This window comes from Eptatretus burgeri, chromosome 1 (genome assembly GCF_056783735.1).
Source record: "Eptatretus burgeri isolate ZD-2024b chromosome 1, Ebu_testis_v1, whole genome shotgun sequence".
In the NCBI taxonomy this organism is placed as follows: Eukaryota; Metazoa; Chordata; class Myxini; order Myxiniformes; family Myxinidae; genus Eptatretus; species Eptatretus burgeri.
In genome coordinates, this window is record NC_140961.1 from 65,556,582 (window position 1) to 65,578,337 (window position 21,756).

Here is a 21,756-nt window from a genome sequence, read left to right on the forward strand (position 1 = left end):
TCTTTCCATTAATTCTACAGGAGTACTGAATGCAAAATAACTCTTGGTACCGATGGGTTGAGATAGAGGAAGGTAAGATGCATTCCAGGCATGAAGATTGGAAACCATGACAGTCAAAGAAGAAGCAAAATAAGCCCTTTGGGAACTATTCCAGGAGTTTGAAAAACAACTGAAAAGCAGGTTCTGCCCCTCTGTGTTTAACATGAGGCACCAAAATCACACACTCGGTGGTCCGAGAAAGAAAGAGAGAAAATCAGGGAGATTAATAAACTGTCATCCACATTCAATTCTCAGAAAATACAAGTGTAAATATGGACATGAGATCCAAAATGTCCATGTTTGGTAATCGCAAAATCAAGTCACCTTACATATTGGCGTGTTTTTTTTCATCTCCCACAAGTTGTTACCATTCTGGACTTTAGTCAGTTCTTGCCACCATAATCAATCTGCAGTGTGGACTCACCTTGAGTCAATCCTGAATCGTGTGAAGTTGCTTCACTCAAATTTGACATCAGTCCACTTCGTTAGTAATGGTCCCACTACTCAGCATAGGAACAAAAAATAACTTTTACTTGACAGCAGTCCTTCCATTCCAGATGTGATTCAAGTAAGTGTCCTGGAATCTCCTTGAGGATGATCAAGGGAAGGGAGCAACAGATGGAGTTTGTGTGGCAGTGAGGAGTTCTGCCACTTGCTTGCAGGTCATACATGGGTAAGTCATGACAGATGCCTGAAGTATATACATGATTCCCTCAGTCAGTGTTCGTCCATTGCCATGCTTGTAGTCAGTGTAGAGTTGATAAAATTATTACTCTTAATCTTGATCTTTACAGTCACAGGAACTACGAAGGTGTAACAGTTGGATTCCTTTGCAGGAAATAGTGTAAAACATCCTGTACTAAGCTGCTTCTGTAAGGCTTTGACGCACCAGTGCAATTGTTTTGAGCCAATCCAGTGCCAATTCCCAGGTGATGTCCTGCCATCTCCTGTTTCACAACCTCAAGGGAACAGGCAGAGAGGATTGGCAAGGAAATGACTATGAGCAGCATTTTGCTTTTCAGACAAAAGTGTGGAGTCTGTTCTGGAGCCGATGCATCCAGGTGTCCAGCTGCTGAATCAGTCATGTGCTTGTTCATGACAAGTTGCCCAATCACAGAATGATAGAAGACTTTGACAATCATTCTGTAAAAGTAGCTTCCACAAAGAGAATTGGTTTCCATACCAATTCTGTTTGTGGCAGCTACTTTTGTTGATTATTATGTGAATATGATTGTTAACGCTGAGTTTGGACTCTCACTTTTTTGTTCCTTAATTTTTCCCAGTTTGTGGGACCGCCTGACAGGCTGTTCAATCCAACTCTTCCCTCCAAGCCTTCAAGTTGGCTGTACACCAACATCTCATATCATCCCTCATCTCTGCCCGGTACATATTCATATTCGATCATTATTCATTGTCATTCCTCTCACTCTCTCTCACTCTCTCTCACTCTCTCTCACTCTCTCTCACTCTCTCTCACTCTCTCTCACTCTCTCTCACTCTCTCTCACTCTCTCTCACTCTCTCTCACTCTCTCTCACTCTCTATTCCCACAATAGGCAGGTTTAGGCAAGCAGTACACTGCATGATTCACCATTGGTTTACCCTCCAGGGCAGTATATTTCACTTGCACCAAACTCATGTTAACAGAACAGACACCAGCTTAATATCCATCTGAAGGACAGCACACTTTGTGATGCAATTTCCTGTATGTGAACACCAACCCAATGGTTTATATTCTGGCAGAGAATCGAACCCAGATGAGATAGTTCAATGTAAGTGTGCCATTATCTCTGCACCACGATCTTTTCTACCCATTATTAACATGAACCACCCCCCCCCCCACCAACCCAAACCTCTAACTTGCAGGTTTGTGTCACCCCCCACTTCCCTTCCCTTTTCTTTCTCTTCTTTTCTTTTTCCCCTCGCCGAAGGAGAGGGTATTGCATTTGGGTCCTTTTGTCCATTTGTTGGTTTGTTTGTTTGTCCGCACAGAACTCCAGTGTTTTTCTCCGCAACCGCTTGTTGGATTGAGATGAAATTTTCACCAAAGGAGGGACTACTCAAGTAGAATGTTTTGATGATAATTATGACATCATAGTTCACGTGGTGTGGCAGCCATGTTGGAAAAATGGAAAAACTTTGGAACTCTTTCTCTGAAACCGCACCAAGGAAAAAATTGAAACTTGGCACATGTCAAGTACTCCTCATGGGGAGTTTTTTTTTTTAAGACGTCAGAGGTGCCTTTGTTATGACGTCATAATTGCATATGTAGAATGCTACATTTTAGGGACATTGAGGGATAAAATGGTCCACAGAAAAAAAAATTGACCACGTCATCGGTCATGTGATTTGGCAGCCATATTTTTTAATTTTTTTTAATAAAAAAAATCTTATTCTCTGAAATGACTGAACAGATCAAGGCAAAACTTCACACATATGACCGACTATCCATGAGGAATAAAAGGTTCACAATATGATGTCATAGGTCACATGTTTTGCAGCCATATTGGATTTACCCTAAAACTTATAAAAATCTTCTCCAGAACGGTTGGACAGATTAAGGGGAAACTTCGCACAAATGTTCTCCAAGCCTTGGGGCTACCAGGGTATTCACAAATAATTAATAAGTCACTTGGTCTGGCAGCCATATTGGATTGAGCAAAAATTAAAAATAAATTCCTTCTCCTGAACCGCTGAATCAATCAAAGTTAAACTTCACAATTATGATCTGGTGGTGATGGGGAATACATGTTTGAAATTTCAACCTCATTGGATGCATGGTGTGGCAGCCAGAATTATTTTATATTTAGAATATGGTTTCTTTTTTTATTATTATTTTATTTATTTATTTATTTTGTTTTATTTTATTTCGAATAAAAGCTCAGGTGGCTGTGCCTGGACGGTTTTGAGGGTAGTGGAGTAGCAGCTGAAACACAAATCGTATCCATGTTCCTCCTGATGACTCCATCTTTGCTTTTTGCTTGTTAATTATGTAACACACCAGTGCACAAACACTACAAAAAAGTCCTGGCGAGGGTCTGCAATATCCGATTGCTCTTTTGCTTGTTCATTTCTTGTGTTGTATTTTGTATTTAAGGCAAAAATTAGAGACAACACATATGGCCCTCATACTTGGGTTTAGCTTATACTGATATTTCTTCATGGCATAATTATCCATGTCAACGTAGGGAAAACGAGTGCCTATAACCTAGAATAGTTAATTGTGATCAGATCATCAGTTCAATGGTTATGGACAGATCAAATTTCCCAACAGACGTTTGACTTGTGAATCCACCCTTTGGGATTAATTCCCAACAGCATTGTTGCAGAGCACTTGAGCATGAAATACACCCTCTCCATCTGCATGGACAATCTTTTCCTTCCAAAAACGATAAAAATGGAAGCTGTTCCAAGTTCAGTGAACATTCTTATAAGAGCTCTTGAGCACAAATATGATGCAGAACATCTGAAAATGCTTCTGAGCTGAAATGAGAAGCATCACAACTCCATCATTGAAGTATAATCGGAAAAAGAAAACAAGATGGAAACTTTGGGCCCTGGGGGGGGCCTCATCTTTCCACATGATATTTGCTTTCGGAGTTTACAATCAACGCACAAAGAATTCTGGAATGATATCTATCTTACTGTGACATTTTATAGAGTACTGCATTTACAGCTTTGATTCAACAGCAAGGTGACAACACACCTCACACAAACAAGCATGACAACACACCTTGCCATGCGGTTGTGTTTGTTAATACTTTGGTTGACGTTTTTGCCAGTTGAATTCAATTAAAGGACACGCTGTCCATCACTTTGTTTTCGTTGCGTGACTGAAAATTGTAAGTCTGCAGATGTCAGTCTGTACATTGGCTAATAAATGATTGCCTCTTGTTTACATCTTCAGAATTCGTGGGAAAAAATCTAAATTCTTATCTTCTGACCCACTGGCTTTAGTTTATTAACTGCTCTGTAAACCTGTAACCAATGAACTTTCAACGAGGATTGTCCACACGAACGTCATATCATTTGCTGTCTCATTTCTCAGATTCAAATGAAGAAAGAACGAGAGGTGGGAAATTCAGTTTTCCTGGCATTGACTAAGGATCTTTAAATGATGATTATTGTGCAGTTTCGATAATAATAAAAATTTAAAAGTAATAAAATAATAATTTTCTTTTGGAGAAAAAAAAATTCATCAAAATTGTAAAAACTATGGAGAAGCCACATTTACATGGCTGTTACTTCATTATATTTACTCCATATGGAGGAACTTTTCACACGCACCTTGTACATTCGGTATGCACAGGACAGTCTGTAGATTGCAACTGTAATTAGTTATTATTTTAATAAATTATATAAACACCAACCGAATATGAAAGAAAGGAAAGACACTTTTGTTGATGGCACAACAAATCATGGAGGAAATGTCGAACCCAGATGAGACATCTCATAGGCCAGTACACTCGCTCTGACATATCCCATGGGTTCATTTGACATCTCATAATGGGGAAAAAGAAAATCAATTCATTGGTATTGTCAAGAATCTTCTCTGGGATGATTTTGAAGATGAAGCTCATCTGCCAGGCTTCAGCATTGGTGCTAACTGGGTCGGGGTGAAGAGGCCAAGATGGCTTCTGCTGCCATTGTGATTAAGATGATTGTTGAAGGTTCTGAGGTTCAATTTGAATCTTCACTTTGACCTGTTTTGTACTTTACTATATGTCCATTTAGCTTGCATTGAATTTCAACGGCTCAGTTTTTGTGAATAATTATAGCTGTTGGTCAACGTCTGTGGCTCACAACAATACTTTTCCAGAATACTTAAGTGTGTGTGTGTGTGTGTGTGTGTGTGTGTGTGTGTGTGTGTGTGTGTGTGTGTGTGTGTGTGTGTGTGTGTGTGTGTGTGTGTGTGTGTGTGTGTGTGTGTGTGTCTTTTTTTTGTGTTGTTGTTTTTGCAAATTAAAAACATCAAACTTGAACAAGGCTTGACATCAAAGTCAACAGGACTGAAGAGTAAATAACACAAAGAGAACACATACAGAGGGTTCATGTGTGAAGAAGCAAAACTACATTTTGAACTATCCCAAATCAAAACGATATCCAAAACATGTTACACACCATTTTCAAAATGGTTTATCAGATATGGCAATGATGGTTAGTGTAAGTGATTGTGTTTTATTAATTGATGGTTCCTTGTTGTGATGAAACTGTAAATGTAATCGTGTGTTAATCATATTTCAAGTAATGTATCATCGTTTTGATAAAGATATCTTTTCATTATTAATGTGAAGATTGAAAACTAAAAGCCATCACCTACATTTTATTATCTCTTTCAGTATATAATATTTGTGTGTGTGTGTGTGTGTGTGTGCGTGTGTCAGTGTGTGTGTGTCAGTGTGTGTGTGTCAGTGTGTGTGTGTCAGTGTGTGTGTGTCAGTGTGTGTGTGTCAGTGTGTCTCCTCCATAACTCCAAAACTATAAAACCTAGCAGCTTGAAACTTTGCAGGCACGCTAAGAAAACTCCAAGAAGGTGCATGACTAAAAATTGGGGGTTTGGGTTAAATAAAATGCCCCTTTTGAAGACAATTAATAGTGGGGCAACTTACCTAAATATCGCATAACAATTGTGCATTTTGTGAGGAAAGCACCAAATTTGGCACACTAGTAGCCTATCATATTATGAACAGACTTGGATATTGGGCCATCTCAAAATTTTTGATGGCAGTGGAAAATGGCTGCCACAGCCATCAGCGGCTGAATTTGAGATGGCCCAATATCCAAATCTGTTCATAATATGATAGGCTACTAGTGTTCCAAATTTGGTGCTTTCCTCACAAAATACACAATTGTTATGCTAAGTTGCCCCACTATAATGGCCACATTTAATTATAAATTTTATCAGGCACCATCCTCTGCCACCTCGCTCTCTTGGGTTTTAAGGTGTATCCTGGGTTACCACGCTAGGGTCTGAAGCCGCAAAGTTTTTTGGCCTGCTCAACCATACCTTCACTTGGCAAAGGCCACAATGATTTCTTAACGATAAAGTTTTTTTCCCACTTTCCTCACTCATATTATCGAAGGCCTGTTCATCATCGCTACGAATCGCTGTATGCATCGCTTTTGTAATTGCTATCATTGTCAAATTAGGAGCTTGGAGCGATTTCATGCATTGTGATACAATTTTCCATGATCTACTCTCACGGATTAATTGAAGTATATCATGGAAATATTATTTCAGCTTTGAAGATTGGATATTGTCCAAACTAGATAAGTGTCAATCTGGAGTGAAATCTGGGCAGTTAAATAAATAATGGGTCTTATAACCAAGCCAGACTATGTACCTATTTACTTTAAGCAAGCAAGGCCATGTCCCTCCTTCTCCATGTATACACAAGAAAATGTGAAATTTCCAAAGCATTGAACTTGTCTTTTTTTACTGTTTGGAAAATATGTTGAGTGAACAAAATATTTGGGAATGTGCCAAAATTAACCATCTTCATTGAGCTCTATGATTTAATGCATTCACTGCTTGACATTGTGCTCTATCCCTTAGAGGGAATGCTTATCATGGTGTCTGACAGATCTGTGTCGATATTTTTGGCGGTTTTGCGAGGTGCTCTACATTGAATCAAAGCAAATCTGGTGAAAAACGGATGTTTTAAAATAAACTTATCAAGTTTGCGTGGACCACGTTATACACAAGATAGTACATACTGTATACAGTACTTATTGTAGTCAGTAACCACACTGACTCCAATCTCCTGATTCCTGAAGAATTGCAGATATCGGGCAAGCACTAAGTGTGTGTGTGTGTGTGTGTGTGTGTGTGTGTGTGTGTGTGTGTGTGTGTGTGTGTGTGTGTGTGTGTGTGTGTGTGTGTGTGTGTGTGTGTGTGTGTGTGTGTGTGTGTGTGTGTGTGTGTGTGTGTGTGTGTGTGTGCGCGCGTTTCATGAAGCATAACATTAACTCTCTGCTAACTCCCCTCCCTCTGTCTCTGTCTCTGTCTCTGTCTCTGTCTCTGTCTCTGTCTCTGTGTGTCTGTGTGTGTGTCTGGGTGGTGTTTGTCTCCAGACGTGTCCAAGCATTGTTTGTCTCCAGACGCGTCCGGGTGGTGTTTGTCTCTGAACAGCTTTGCTCTAGAGGTGTCTGAATGGTGTTTGCTTCCAGTTAGGCCAAAAAAAAAAAAATGTTGCATTGGCGTAACCTGCCCGACCCTAAAAATTCCGCCGACCCTACGGTTTTTTTTTATCGATATCAAGTATCTTGTTGATTGCGATCGCGATCGCAAAAACCCGGAAGTGTTTCAGACAGAACCCGCTACACGCTGCGCTATGCATATGTCATAGTTTAGCTCGCTGCGTGTGTGTGTGTGTGCGAAACGGCTCTGCATATCATCTGTACGAGGGAGAGATATTGCGCCTCGCTCGATCAGTACGTCGTCTGTTGTTTCCAACATGGCCGCGTACTCTATCAAGATTACTGGCATGCTTGGGCCTAAAAAACTGTTCAGCGTCTTACGAAAATGCGACAAAGATGCGAGGCTTGGAGATATCATTCAGGGAATTGCAGACGTAAATTGTGACACTGCTCCAATACTTTCCTCCGTGCAAGCGTCTAGCAGTGATGGAGGGTCCTTTTCGGACGTTTTGGCGGCGGAAAAGGTGTCTATCTTCTATCGGAAAAAGAAATTTGTCTTACCAGAGGTAAAGACATGTTTTGCATGATTTGTTAAAAAAATTACTTCAACTTGGGCGATTATTTGACTTAGAGAGGTTTGACTTCGGCAGAGTTCACTGTATTTGCTGTTAAAAATGTTGATATATGTGTGAACAGCACCGAAAAGGCTATAAACCAGCATCTTGTGTATTCCCCTGGAGATGGTGCCTGAGATATCTCAGGCTTGGCAGGGGCTGATTCAGGATCTTGGGGAAAGGGGGGCTTCATCCGCCAAAGGCGAAAGGCCCGAGCCCCAGCAGGAAGTTTGGGGGGCCTCCCCCAGGGAAAAAAAAAATATTTAAAGGGTCTTCATATGGGATTTCCTGGCATCTGACGATAGAATTTACACATCTTAGAGCTGTTGTCAGTGGTGTACCGTCGTACTCAGTAGACAAAGCATTGGAGGGGCAGAGTGTTGTTCGTGAACAATGCTCTGCCCCTCCAATGCTTTGTCTACCATGTACGACAGTACGCCACTGGCTGTTGTAAAAACTACAGTCAACCTTGTCTAAGTCGAATCTGTTAGGACTGAAGAAATAGCTTAGATTTAAAGGTGTAAAAACAAAAGAATATAAAGAGAAGAGAACTTGATAAGATCTTTGACTTAGGCGATTATTCGACTTGTGCAAGTTCGATTTAGGCAAGGTTTACTGGACTAGTTTTTTTTTTTGAGTGGGGGGGGCCGACAAAAAGGGGGGGTACTCGAGCCGAGGGAGATTTTGGGAGGGATTTATTTAAAAAAAAAAAATCCCGACCTACCTACCCTATTTTTCATTGACCCGTTACGCCAATGCAACATTTTTTTTTTTTTGGCCTCATGTCTGGGTTGTGTTTGGCTCTGGACACGTCCGCCCGGTGTTTATGTCCAGCCCTCCTTGGTCCCCCAACCCTCCTCGCTCCCCCACACCTTCTCACTCCCCCACAACTCCTCGCTCCCCCACACCTCCTCACTCCCCCACCCCTCCTTTCTCCCTCTACCTCCTTGCACCCCCTCCCTCTTCTCTCTTTCCCCCTCCACCTGCTTACTCTCACCCCTCTCTTTCTCTTCCTACTCTTTTTCTCCCCCCCTCCCCTTTCATAAACCCATCAGCGAAGCGGCGGTTAGTGTTTGCTAGTATAATAAGAAAATGGTACCATTGGAAAGATAATCATCGATTTAATTGGTTGGAAAGTTAAATTACTTGGAGCCAAAATTAGTGTCCATTTAATCATAAAAATTCCTGTTTTGAAAATCTGTCTTTCCAGGAGAGAAGAGAAAGAAGCAGGACATAGAGCTTTAACATAGCACTTTCAACAGTATGACAGCAGCACCCCTTCAGAATAAGTTGTGACAGACATGGAAGAAGCGAACAAAATTATGTACAGTAATACTTCTCAGAGCAATAGAAAAATATTTACTGTTACATGGAAGGAGTACCCAAACAACAACTATTACTGCCATGACAGCAGCAGCAACAACAACTATGTGTTGTAAAGATTATTTTTACCTCCACCACCGAAGGTCATTGGAGGTTAAGTTTTCACCCCCATCTGTCTGTCTGTCTGAACAGGATATCTCAAAAAGTTTGTGGACTGATTCAGACGAAATATGGTTGTCAATGTTGGGTGTGTGACAATGCCGAATCGAATCGATTTTGGTGAAGATCCAAATCTAGATCCAGATTCGAGAATTTTTTTATATTTATAAAAATGATTCTTCACCATTGAGAGATGGGGGGCCAAAAATGATCAGGTCAGGTCAGGAACGGGAGCATGTGCCAGAGCAGCACATCACTGCATCCACTTTCTGCGGGATGTCCACAAGGATGTCAGCACATCCACAAAAACAGAAGGGGATCTCCCATTCCATGGGCCTCCGTCTGGTCATCCCACAGGAAGATGCGTGGCCTATCCCAATCTCCTTCAGATGCCAGTCAACTAGCTGCAACCATGAGGCACAAGTTTGGCCCAGTGGCCTCCTCCACTCACAAGGCTCCCTTTCTGAGAGAATCTGATGAGCAGGAACAGCATCAGGAAAACGAGCCACATGTCCATACAGCCGCAGCTAATGCTCACGGACTATACAGGTTACAAATCTCATCTGAGTCTCTCTCAGCAACCACTTATTGGACACAAAGTATGACCAGCGACAGCTAAAGATTCTCTGAAGAGACCTCATTCAGAATGAGTTTAGTCTCTGTCTCAGATCCCTGGTCAGAGTCCAAGTCTCACATCCGCAGAGCAAGACTTGAAGCAACAAGGACCTGAAGACTCAGACTTTTGTCCAGCACAGGTACCGACAATGCCACACCCCATAATCCAGTGAATCCATGACTCCCCAGGCCCGATCCAGACGTTTATTCACCTCTGGCTCACAGCCAGCAAAGATATGAATGTCACTGCCAAGGTAAGTGAATCACTTTGTGACCTCAACATGCTTACCACAAACAGGTACAGGCAAGATAGGAACATGCAAGATGTCATTGAAAGCCTGTATATTAGTTTTGACCCAGGAAACCCTGAATCCCAGCTGCACCGACTCCTCATTCAGCACCTTGAAGCCCCCCACAAGGATATCCAGAGTCTCCGCAAAGATGACTGCATCATCTGCGAAATCAAGGTCAGAGATCTTGACATTCCCAACGATGCACTGCAGCTTGATCTCTCCGACATCCTCCTAAGAATCCAGTCCATACAAGTGCTGAAAAGTGTAGGGGCCAGTACACACCCTGGAGGAACTCCAGTAACAACTGGAAATAAGTCAGAGATAGTATCACCACATCTCACAGCACTCTGAGTGCAAGAGTATAGTTAAGACATCAGATTGATCGGCACCCCATGAAGAATCCTCCAGAGTGCATCCCGATTTACTGAATTGAACGCTTTGCAGAGATCAACATAGGCTGCAAGCAGCCCCTGCCGAAACTTTCATCTGCATTCGGTGAGAACCCGAAGAGCAAGGATACGGTCAATCATTGACATCTGGTGTAAAGCCAGACTGCTATAGGCGCTGATGCTCAAGCAGGTGGTGGCTAACTCGATCAATAATTATCCGAACAAAGACCTTGCCCAGCACTGAGAGCAGCATCGCCCCTCGGTAGTTGTTGCAGTCCTGGCAATCACCTTTCCTTTTCCAGAGAGGGACAACAAGACCCCTCTTCCAGTCAGTTGGGATGATGCCTTTGTTCCAAAACAGAGCAGAGAACTGCCTGCAATGACACAAGTTTAGTATTTCCACCAGACTTTAGAAGTTCAGCATGGATGCCACAGATCTCGGGCGCTTTACCCCATTTCAACCGGTTCACCGCATTCTGTATTTCCACAAACGAAGGTGGATAACAGTTGATTGGTGGGTCAGCAATTGGAATAGTGATACCCCTGACATGCAACTCAACAGCTTGTCGGTCTGCCTTGTACAGCCGCTCAAAGTAACCGGCCCAGCGGGCCTTCACTTCGGACTCCTCTATCAAGAGCCCACCACCCTTCACTCTAACTGCAGTACACTGAGCGATGGACTTGGAGAAACGTAATGCACGAATTCCCCTGTAACTGGCAATCTCTTCACCACAGGTGATGCTCTACCCCCTCACAGATTCCTTGCACATATTCCTCCTTGTCCACCCTCAGTGCATGTACAGTTTTATGCTTCAACTCCCTAAACAGCTTTGCTCTGCCATTAAGCTTGGCCCTGTGAGTCTTGGTCAATGGTATTCAGTGTGCCTGGAGAGATAAAATTCTCCTTCACCCTACGGTGAGTTCCAAGACATCCACTAGCAACCTCAAGGGTGGTAGTATTGAAGGCACTCCACAACTATTCAGGATTCCCCAAAGCACCCTGAAGATCCCTGAAATCCCCACTCAGCCTGTTTGCAAACTACTCAGATACCCTCACATCCTTGGGCTTGCCAACATTCAGCCTAGGCTGGGATGGTATCATTCTCCCTGATTTAAACTGCAACTTCAATTGCCACAACAATCTGGTGTTCAGTTTTGAGGAACTGAGCACTCCTGTGGACTTTGCAGTTCTGCATCATTCTCCAGTGACCATCAACGAGCACATGGTCAATCTCCTTTGCCACACCGTCAGCATAGGAATACGAAGTCTACGATGAGCCTGTGGGCACTGAAACCATGAACTTGCCACTCTAAGTCCATGACTTCTTGCAAAGTCAAGGAACTTAGTACTATTCTGGCTCACAGTTGCAGACCCAATAGGATCAACACATGTCTCATAACCATTCCTGTCAGTGTCAGTCGATTATATTGAAATCCCCCAAGACAAGAAGAGTATCTCACCTGGGGCATTGACCAACTACAGGCTCAAGCACGGCATGGAATGTGTCCTTCATGGTGAGATAACTTGCCTCAGTCGGAGCATATACAGAGACCAGGGAAACGATGCCCAAGGAGTGACGAATCCTTCGTCTCATAATACGCTCGTCGATTATCATGGGAAACAGCTTATTGGACACAACTCCAGCTTTAATCCTGCTTGGTGTCCATATCCATACATCCTCCACACCTGAAAACCTGGTGGGGGAGACGGTTTAGTCACTGACAACCCGACCATGAAATGGTTCAGTACAGGTTTACATTGTGCCTTTAGCAAGTCACAGATCTAATCTGGCTTGACCTGACAAAAATAATATATAGCATGATATTTCAAAAAGTTGTGATCAGATTCGGACGAAAAATGGTGGATGAGATGGGTGGGTGACAAGAACAAACCAATTAAATTTTGTTGTCCGGATCCAAAACGTTACCTGTTCAGCTAGGCGGAGGTATGCACTCTACTGATTGCTGTTCTAATTTCACATTTTCATTTTACATCCTCATTCTTCTTCATTCTTCTGCAGCACTAGGCTGTGGGGTAGCATCATTAACTGAGGGTGTGGCTGTGCTACTGATGCAATGCTCTCTGCTGATTAGGGCAGGAATTTGCGATTTGTCAACTGTCCTGGCAATAGCTCACCTTCTCTTTACGAAGGACACCGTGGGATCTTTAACATCCACCAATGGATCCTGGCAGACAAGACGCCCAGTTTAACGTCCAACCAAGGACAGCACACACATTGATGAATCACCCTGCCTGGGAAACAAGTTCACAGCTGGGTCAGGATTTGAACCCAGGCTAAACAGCTTAGAGGCGAGTATGCATAGGCCATCTATGGCTAGGCCATCCCATCAACCAACATCCTCATTGAGACTCACAGATAGACGTGTTATGCGTTTGAGAAGAGCAACATGCTGTCTTTCGATTTATCCCATCAGTGAACTGACGGATATGCAGAGCTTGTGCGTCTTATAATTCCAAGTATGACTGTTTATAGTCATTTTATATTAAAGGGTATTCATGCAGTTCATTTATTATGTTGTTATATTCTGAAAAGTGAGATTAAATGAGTGAGTAAGTGAGTAAAAATAAGTGAGAGCTTCCCTGTTGTTATCAATGACACAAATAGTTTATAAAACATCTGACAGTTCTGATTTACAACACAGTTATACAACACTAATGAACAAGATGAATAAGTTAAGTGTTTCCAAAGTTGTGAGTTCCAAACTCCGTAGGCCGGTTTTTCTCCACCACGTCAAGTTTCACACTTTGTGAGTTCTATTGCATTTGTCGTGATTCGTGATGTACATTCATTGAAATTGAAACACACCATTACACGCCATTCAGATTACTAAAAGGAAGAACAGGATCATAGATAGGCCAGTAGAAACTTGCCAGAGAAGCACCGATGACTGTTAATGAATAAATGACTGTTGATAGAGAGGTCGACACGTCTGATTGTATTGAGCCACGGCCCGGAGAGGATGGAGGGAAGTTAATGATTGTACGAACACAGGGAAACGCCTCCATGTATGGTAAAGATGGAGACAAAGGAATGGCGATAAGTTGAAATCTTAAACTTGGGAAGGTTAATGACAAGGTTTCACGGGGAGTGGATGAAATATGCAGCCTGTAAGAGTTCTGAACACGAAATAGGAACGTTTCGAAGAACCTGATGAAAGCGATTGATTATCTTCTGACACTGAGGCCTTCAGAAAACTTAAGTTACATTAACTTGAGCAAATACAGGATAGCAACTGTCGAAAAAAAATAGATTATTTCCTGGAGCTTTCATGCATATTTAGTGAACCATTTCCTCTTTTTTTTTTTTGGAAATACTTTCATTTTCCTGATACGAATGAAAACACACATTCAGGCAATTTAAAAGGGCTATGAAGGACATATTCATGATAGTCTAAGACTGCAATACTTTACATGTTATTTAATATTTACTACTATGATTAAACAGGAAACATGTCTGCCTGAGCTTTCCTGCACCCTGAGCACAAACAAGCCTCGAAACATCTCAAACCTTTTCAACAAAACTACTACTACTACTACTACTACTACTACTACTACTACTACTACTACTACTACTACTACTACTACTACTACTTTAACAGCCCTGAGTATTATTCCCACCTCCTTTGAAATACCAATCAGTTTGTATTTGGGTCAGGAATCGAACCCAGATTAGATGGCCCACTACCTCTGCGCCATCCTGTTGGGCCCTTTCAATAAATATGCAACTACATCTGATTAGTAAGAAAATATTTCTTCTTGTTAATCACCCATATTTGCTGATATATTATTTGAAAATGAAAACACGATTGTTTCTTCGTCGGTTGTGTTTCTGAGTTCTTTTTTGAATGCCTCAATATAAGAATGAATTTTATATCATTAATTTTATTTCACAATGTTTGACTGTGGTTCATTGTGGTTCCAAACAGAATTACTTTAAAAGGACTTGTAAATTGGGATGTTGTTAACCAACCACAGAAACAAGGAATTAATTTTCCATCCAGTCAAGACACCTACTGGATGAGCAAATGACGTTGATCATGGTAACATATAAATACTTACTCTGCTTGTTATGATAACTATAGTGAACAATTAAATGAACAGATATTCTGTACGATTTGTAATAAATTTTTGACTACCTTCTTACAGCAACCATGCCTGATATAGAGTGGACATCAGCATGTGCAAGAGTTGCTTAGTTTTTTTCAAGATGCAAAAAGCTTATGTTAGAACAACTATAACACGCAAAGACTAATGCACTAGCCCATCTGCCCAAGCTTCAATACCCCAGCCCCAGGAAAGTCATGGAAGTACGAACCAAGAGCAGTCTTTGAAAACGAGCAAGTAACGCTCACAATTCGACGTGACCATCTCATCAACCGTGAACATAGAAAACAAGTCAATGAGATCGTACTTAAATATACAAAAGAAAAGGACATCATTGCTCGTCAAGGCGATGTGTGTGTGTGTTTGTTGATAAAATATCTGAAAGTTCTGATTTACAACCCAACTTGTACAATGGTCACCTGGTGAGGACTGACGTCAGCAGGAGCTGATTTGGAGAGGACTGGTACAGTTTTTTTTTGTGAAAGTGTGCCGCATTGGCCTAAATAATGCAACAATTAGAAAAATGACCAAGTGAGCCCCAAGATCTGAAAAACGAAGTCAACAGAACCTGGAAGCTGATCAGTGCCGACCACCTGTGCGATTGATAGTTGGAGCAACTTGAGCGATAAAACAGAACTTCACTGAAATGCTGAAAACTGTACCGGGAAATATGAAGACAAAACTACCAATGGAGAGTGTCAGAATCAGATGAAAATCCTGAAAATAACCCTTTCATCAAATATATTAGAATAGCAAACCATCACATATGTTCCTCGAAGTGTGATCATGGTAAAAAGAAGTTGGATACTTTGGGCCTTGGGAGGACTCCGTTCTATATTCTCACATCTGCTAAAGAAGAATACAGTGCAAGTAATGAGAAGTTGTTCATTAAGTCCGTGGCCGAACATAAAAGTAAAATAAATAAATTATGGTAGTTTTATTTTTCTGTATGTGAAGTCGAGACTAGTGGAAGACCTAGAACACAGAATGGACCAGAATATAATATAAGAAGAAGAAGAAAATCGTGCAAAGGGAAGAAACACAGCAACAGCAGAGTTAGAGGTACATGTGGAGGAAGAATGAGATCAAATGAAGGGAGAGTACGCAGGGAGTAAACAAAGCTGCCTCCAACCTCAAACACAGCGAGAAGGGGAAGGGAACAAACTGGGAATGAAAGAGGGGGGTGGGGAGACACAATTACCTGGTAAGGAAGAGGTAGTTTTTCCTCTCTCATCTTGCGTGCACACGGCTGGAAACACACACACACACACATTTATATATGTATATATATCAGAGTAACAGTGCTGCCAAAGCATTTTTTTTCTTTCATAGTTGAGGCTCGTAGAAGAGCCAGTACTCGTACACTAAATGGATGAGGATGCAACAGTACAAAGGAACAGTAGAGAGGGGGGAAATACCAACAGCAGAGTTGAAGGCCAAGAGGGAGACTTGGACAAACAATAGGTGTGGGGAGGAATGGGGGAAGGAGAGGATGCATGGGATGGGCAAGATGGATACAGAATGATGGATACGGAAAGGACAAGATGGATACAGGAGGAAAAATTGGAAATTTGGAAGAAGGAGAGATTTGGGTGGGGTTCACGAGGGTAGAAAAGATCATGGTTTTGGATTAGTGAGGATCTGAGATTGGGGACAATCTGAGATGGTGGTGAACAGCTGTCTTGAAGATTTGTGAGGAGAGGTGGGGGGGGGGAATAAGATTTAAGAGAATGTGGAAGTTGGTTCCGCAGGTGGGAAAAGGAGGAACGAATGAGTGTAGGTGAGCAGTAATCCTAGATTTAGGTAACTTCACCGGAAGAGAGTTGATGATGGACTGTGTCCTGCAGAAACCGAGGGTGGGGGGGGGGGGCAGGCGACAAAGTACGGAAAGAGCAGAGGGTGCAAGACCAGAAAGGAGGCAATCTGCGATGAGAGACCACCGTCCTGTCTGCAGTGGCGAAGTGATAGGCCCATACATTCAACTTCATCATGGGAGATTCTGATAATCTTGAAGGCCTTGGTTTCTAGCACATCAAACTGAACAATATGTGAGGCAGGGGAGCCAGCCAAGAGGGGAGAGCAGTACACCATCAAGATGCGGATGAAGGCCTTGTCGGTGGATGGAAGTTCAGATGTGCCAAGGAAGGACTTTGTACGATGTAGGATGCCCAGTCAGTCACTGGCTTTAGAGGCCAACTTTGAAATGTGGTTTGCCAAAGAAAGAGCATGGCTGATGGTGAGACTCAGTGGTTTGAATGACTGAACCTCCTCAAGATGATTGTGAAAAAAGTAGATGGAAGGGTTTGCCAAATGCTCCTTTCTGGAGAGAGAGTGAGATTTGTCTGTATTGAAAGACATATTCCAAGTGTTTGAACAGCCAGTGAATTTTTTTTTTTTTCAAGATCTGAAGAGAGGGAAGAGGCTGCAGCCTTCCTGTCTGAAGGATGAGGGATGCCACGGTGAAGGGTGGAGTCCAGAGTGTCGGAGAGATCATTTATTAATATCAGGAATCGGACTGGGCCCAGAACACTGCCTTGTGGCACTTCAGCCTTGACAGGGAGAGGAAATGAAAGGATTCCGTTGAGAGCCACACGTTGGCTACAGGAGTAGAAGAAATCAGGAAGCCATGTGTGGCGGTGGCCTTGAATGTCAAAGGCAGAGAGTTTGGAGAGCAAGGCAGGATGCCAGACTGTATCAAAAGCACGATATACGTCAGAGAGATGGCCCTGAACTCATCTCTGACGTTGAGTGCCTCCATCCATTTTTGGGTGAATAGAAGCAGCATGTCCTAGGTGGAGTGACCAGGTCAGAATCCAAATTAATGACCTGAGATGAGGTTGTTGGAGAAACGGAATGATTTAATGTCAACTGTGATGATGGATTCCATGACCTTGCTGATGATTGGAAGTAAGCTGATCGGTCTGTAGTGAAGGGGATATATTTTTGCACCTTTTTATGTGATGCAGTGATAGCAGACAAATGTTGGCATTTCTTGGCAAGGGTGGAACTGGTTGGTTTGCCATTGCCTACCCAGCATTGTTTGTCCATGCTCTGTCCATTTAAATGCTGCATGCCAGGCAAGGAAGCAGCACATACAATTTATGAAATCTTTGGTGTGACTGCCAGGTTTGAAACACTGACCTTCCAAACTCAGAGTGGACACTTTATTACGCCACCGAGTTTGGTGTACGCTTACATATTGAGCAATCAGTATAACATTGGTGTTCTTCGCACTAGTGTGAGTGTCTGGCTCGTATAACTTTTTGGACACTTGGGTTCGTATTTTTCTGCATGGAAATTGCGTTTACACAGGCTACATGTTGCGAAAGATTATAATAGCGGATATTTTAAATCAATTTTGCTTTCATCGTATTTCATTTATGGAAATGATGTGCAGAGGTTGACTCCTTGTTATCCATGGCATTTGTACGACTACTGAATTGAGGATGCAGTTCGAGGAAAATTTCAATCATCTTCCTCTCCAGATCCACTGAGAAGGACAGCTTCTCATATGAAGCGCCATCCCAGCCATTCAAACAGTTATTAACAATTTATTTATTCAGACCGATGGAAAACCGCCCGTTCCGTCCTTCTCGGAAACGAAGAACATGGCACAAATGCGCTTGGGTTTGGCATAGCACGGATCAGTGCCTTGCCACTTTGAACCCCCCATTCACAGGGAATTCGAAGGACAAAGTGTCAGTGTCATTTGGATGCCATTTGCTCAGAAGAGCCTTTGGAATGGCATTGGTGGGAAATGCCAAGTCTTGTTTCAACACAAAAAAAAGTATTTCCAAACGACTCAAATTAACGTTTTCAACAGTTATTATGGCTCGTTCATAACGGCAAAGGAAAAGGAACCTTGTTTGAACCCAATGTGTGGTCAAACGTAGTAATGTGTTCCATCATCAAAGAAGTATAACACATTGTACCGGAGCAAAGTTTTGCAGTTTTTCTTTGCCCGCACTCCCCTGCTACCCCTTCTTTCTCTCCCTTCAAGTTTAATGCAGTTTTCAATCAATTATTGATTTAAGGAAGGTTTAGTTTGGCTTGTTTTGTGCTGCCATCTGAGTACATAGCTCATAACTAGAATTACAGGTCAACCCCTTATCAATATAATAGTACTAGCGGGGTATGCTTGCAGATTGTAAGTAATAATGAACCACCGTGCTTCTCCATTGTCTCGGGTTGCTCACCTGCATTTATTTTTTCATTTATTTATTTTCATTTATTTATATTTTCATTTACGGATGCTTTCCGATGGTTCTGTGCTGTTTCACGGTGTATTGGCTTCGGCGTCCATCGACGCGCAAAATTTCAGCTTTGTATGTCGCTCGGAATGTACTGAACATTAATGTCAGTCAGTGAGTGAGTGGTTAGAAAGAGCCTTATATATGAGATGATTGTCTGTCTGTCTGTCTTTCCCTCTGTCACATATCATGAGATGATGGAATCTCCTGAGGTTGTGGATTTAACATTTTTGTCGTTATTTAATTTTAACGTTGTACATGTATCCATCATGAAGAAGACATTTAACCTTGGATCATTTGTTAATACAATTGGGCTACTCACAATCACTTTATAGTGGCAATTCCATTGAATTTCCTCAGGACATAGCTCGTGAGATTGTGAATGTGGTGAAAGGAGAAGTTGGGAAGGTGGCAAAGCAGGTTATAAGGAGGTAGGAGTAGGTGAGAGTTGGTAATGGCATGGGGGAAGAGAGTTAGACATTCCATTATTTTAATGAGTATATGAGGCAGCAATATGTAATGTTGTAAGAATGCCCTTTTACTTTGAAGAATGGGAAGAAAGAGTGAGGGGAGTATAGAGGGTTGGGGTTGGGGGGGGTGTGGGGGGGGGGGTCAAAGTGGATGTTGAGGGTTGGGGGGTTGAGGACTTGCAATGGTGAGAGGATTGAAACCTGGAGTGGAGAGGGGTTGGGGTGGTGGTTGTGAAGAGTTGAGGTTGAGAAAGGGGGAGGTTGAAGACTTGTGGTTATGGGGGAGGGGTGGAGGGAGTTGAGGAATTGTAGTGAAGGGAGTTTATTTAATCGAGCAACATATTTAGGGAGCACATTTTTTTGAATTTGATGTGTTTTTGACAATACTCTTTGCAGAGTTTCCAAAGCAGTTTCTTGGCAAGGGTTATACTGGGTGGTTTGCCATTACCTTCCCAGCATTGTTTGCCTATGCTCTATCCTTTTAAATGCTGAACGTTAAGCAAGGAAGCAACACCCACATTTTTAATGTCTTTAGTATGACTCGGCTGTGGTTTGAACAACCGACCTCCCAGACTCCGAGCAGACACTAACCATTACACCACTGAGTCAGATTAGAGAGTGCAGAGCTGGACAACATTAAATTCACATGATATTTCACTCTTCTTTGCATATTCTTGAAGCCACATGCAGAGGCAATAAGGCCAGTCGAAACATGCACTACTATTACCAACCTATGGTTGTTTGTCTTTGTTCTGTCCTCTTAAATGTGAAGCCTCAAGCAAGGAAGCAGTCATCCCAAAGACTTTAAAACATGTTTTTTGCTCTTTCCTTGCTTGAAGCATTTAAAACAACAGAGCAGGAACAAATAACCACAATAAGGGTCGACGAGATCACCAGTCGTGATGGGGGAGAGACAGTGATGTAAGATGGTGGCACACCGCATGCCCAAAGCCCTGAAGGGACAAGTTAATTAAACAACCTCAGGAAGGCGGTTCCACAAATGTGAAAAACAGGAACAAAAGAGTTGTGGGGAGCAGTGAGGCTGGATTTTGGAAGATTAAGCAGGTGGAATTTACTGGGATCAGGCATACATCCTGAAGTTAATGGGGAGGGTCGGAGGCCTAAGAGAGCAGAGGCGGTAAAAGAAAAGAAAGGCCCCTGGCCTGACCTTGTGCTTCAGCCTCATCGCAGGAGATACCAACATTGTTGAGATCTTTTGATGCTGTGATGCTGTGGCACCAGCTCATGAGGGGAAGGGGGTGGGATGGGGGCAGCACTCCATTGAGCTATGGATAAGGGTCTTTCAGGTTGTGGGTAGTTCTTGTTTTTCAAGGAATAACTTAGAATGATGAAGGATGTCTAATCTACACCTGGCTTTGGAGGGCAGCTTTGTGATATGGTTGACCCTGCTGATGTAACAGCTGAGATAAGGCGTCGAAGTTCAAGAGATTGCTGCTCTTCCAGTGGCCAACCGGGGGAATGCATCGGTGTGTTAGTTGAGTGATTCTTCTGGAGTGACAGGGTGAGAGTTATGGTATTAACTTGGATATATGTTTCACATTACGTTTGTTGTATATTTTCAAAAACACAACGAATTCATGAAGAAACTTAATTCATTTTTGTTCTTATTAAATCATATTCCCACAAATATGGGCCATTGCATAGATTAAGCATATTGGAGACAGATTAAAAGGAGGTGAAAGCCCCAGGTATTAATATTTGCTGATTTTGAGTCGAACTACTGGCGCAGTTTTCCACATGTCCGGTAAACTCAAAGGCCTGAACTTTATACTTTTGTGTAATCTTGTCACATAGGAATTCCCCTTGGTTGTGAACCAACTTCTCCCTTGTTACATTATCCAGTCACCTTTTCCGTCCTTCATCCACTGAGACGAAGCACCGTATTGCTGTCAAAGCATTCATGGCATGGAATTACATCATCCGGAAAAGTGGCCTATGACGTCTTTCAATGACTGAGCAAAACTTGCACATGACGTTATACCTAAGGGATTTTACACTAAATGGAACAACGTTTACATTTAATTTCTTCATCATAATGGCAAGACTACAGGGTAATTTAGATATTTCTTAGATCTGGCAAGTTACGGTCAATTTTTTTTTTCCTCTTCAATTCAACTCAGAAATAACCTTTTAATAAAAACCAGCTGTGCATGAAATGTTATTGAAAAACCTTAAACCACTTTTGAGTCGACAAACCGATTATGGTTTTCCGTTTCTTGAATTTTAGATTTATTTCATGTTAAGACGATTGCTATTTTCGGTTGCTGAGCGAGAGGATGGCCCAAGTGTTGCGTACTTGCCTTTATACCGTCTAACTT

The 21,756-nt window shown here is 42.2% G+C and overlaps 1 protein-coding gene and 1 long non-coding RNA gene across 6 annotated transcripts in view; one reads left to right on the top strand and one right to left on the bottom strand.

Moving 5' to 3' along the window:
• Nucleotides 1-21,756, top strand: part of CFAP184 (cilia and flagella associated protein 184) — a 202,794-nt gene that overhangs the window by 11,375 nt on the left and 169,663 nt on the right. Inside the window, exons 3-4 of one of the 5 annotated variants that reach the window (XM_085886470.1) lie at nucleotides 597-712; nucleotides 1,323-1,422. The exons of the other annotated variants lie outside the window; for them this stretch is intronic. The gene's annotated coding sequence lies outside the window, so the exon portion shown is untranslated. The remainder of the gene's footprint in view (nucleotides 1-596; nucleotides 713-1,322; nucleotides 1,423-21,756) is intronic. 5 annotated transcript variants of the gene reach the window in all.
• LOC147034630 (uncharacterized) overlaps nucleotides 11,452-21,756 on the bottom strand; it is a 50,221-nt gene continuing 39,916 nt past the window's right edge. Inside the window, exons 2-4 of the long non-coding RNA XR_015059557.1 lie at nucleotides 15,899-15,946; nucleotides 12,709-12,825; nucleotides 11,452-12,266 (exon numbers count right to left, since the gene is read on the bottom strand). This is a non-coding gene — a long non-coding RNA (uncharacterized LOC147034630). The remainder of the gene's footprint in view (nucleotides 12,267-12,708; nucleotides 12,826-15,898; nucleotides 15,947-21,756) is intronic.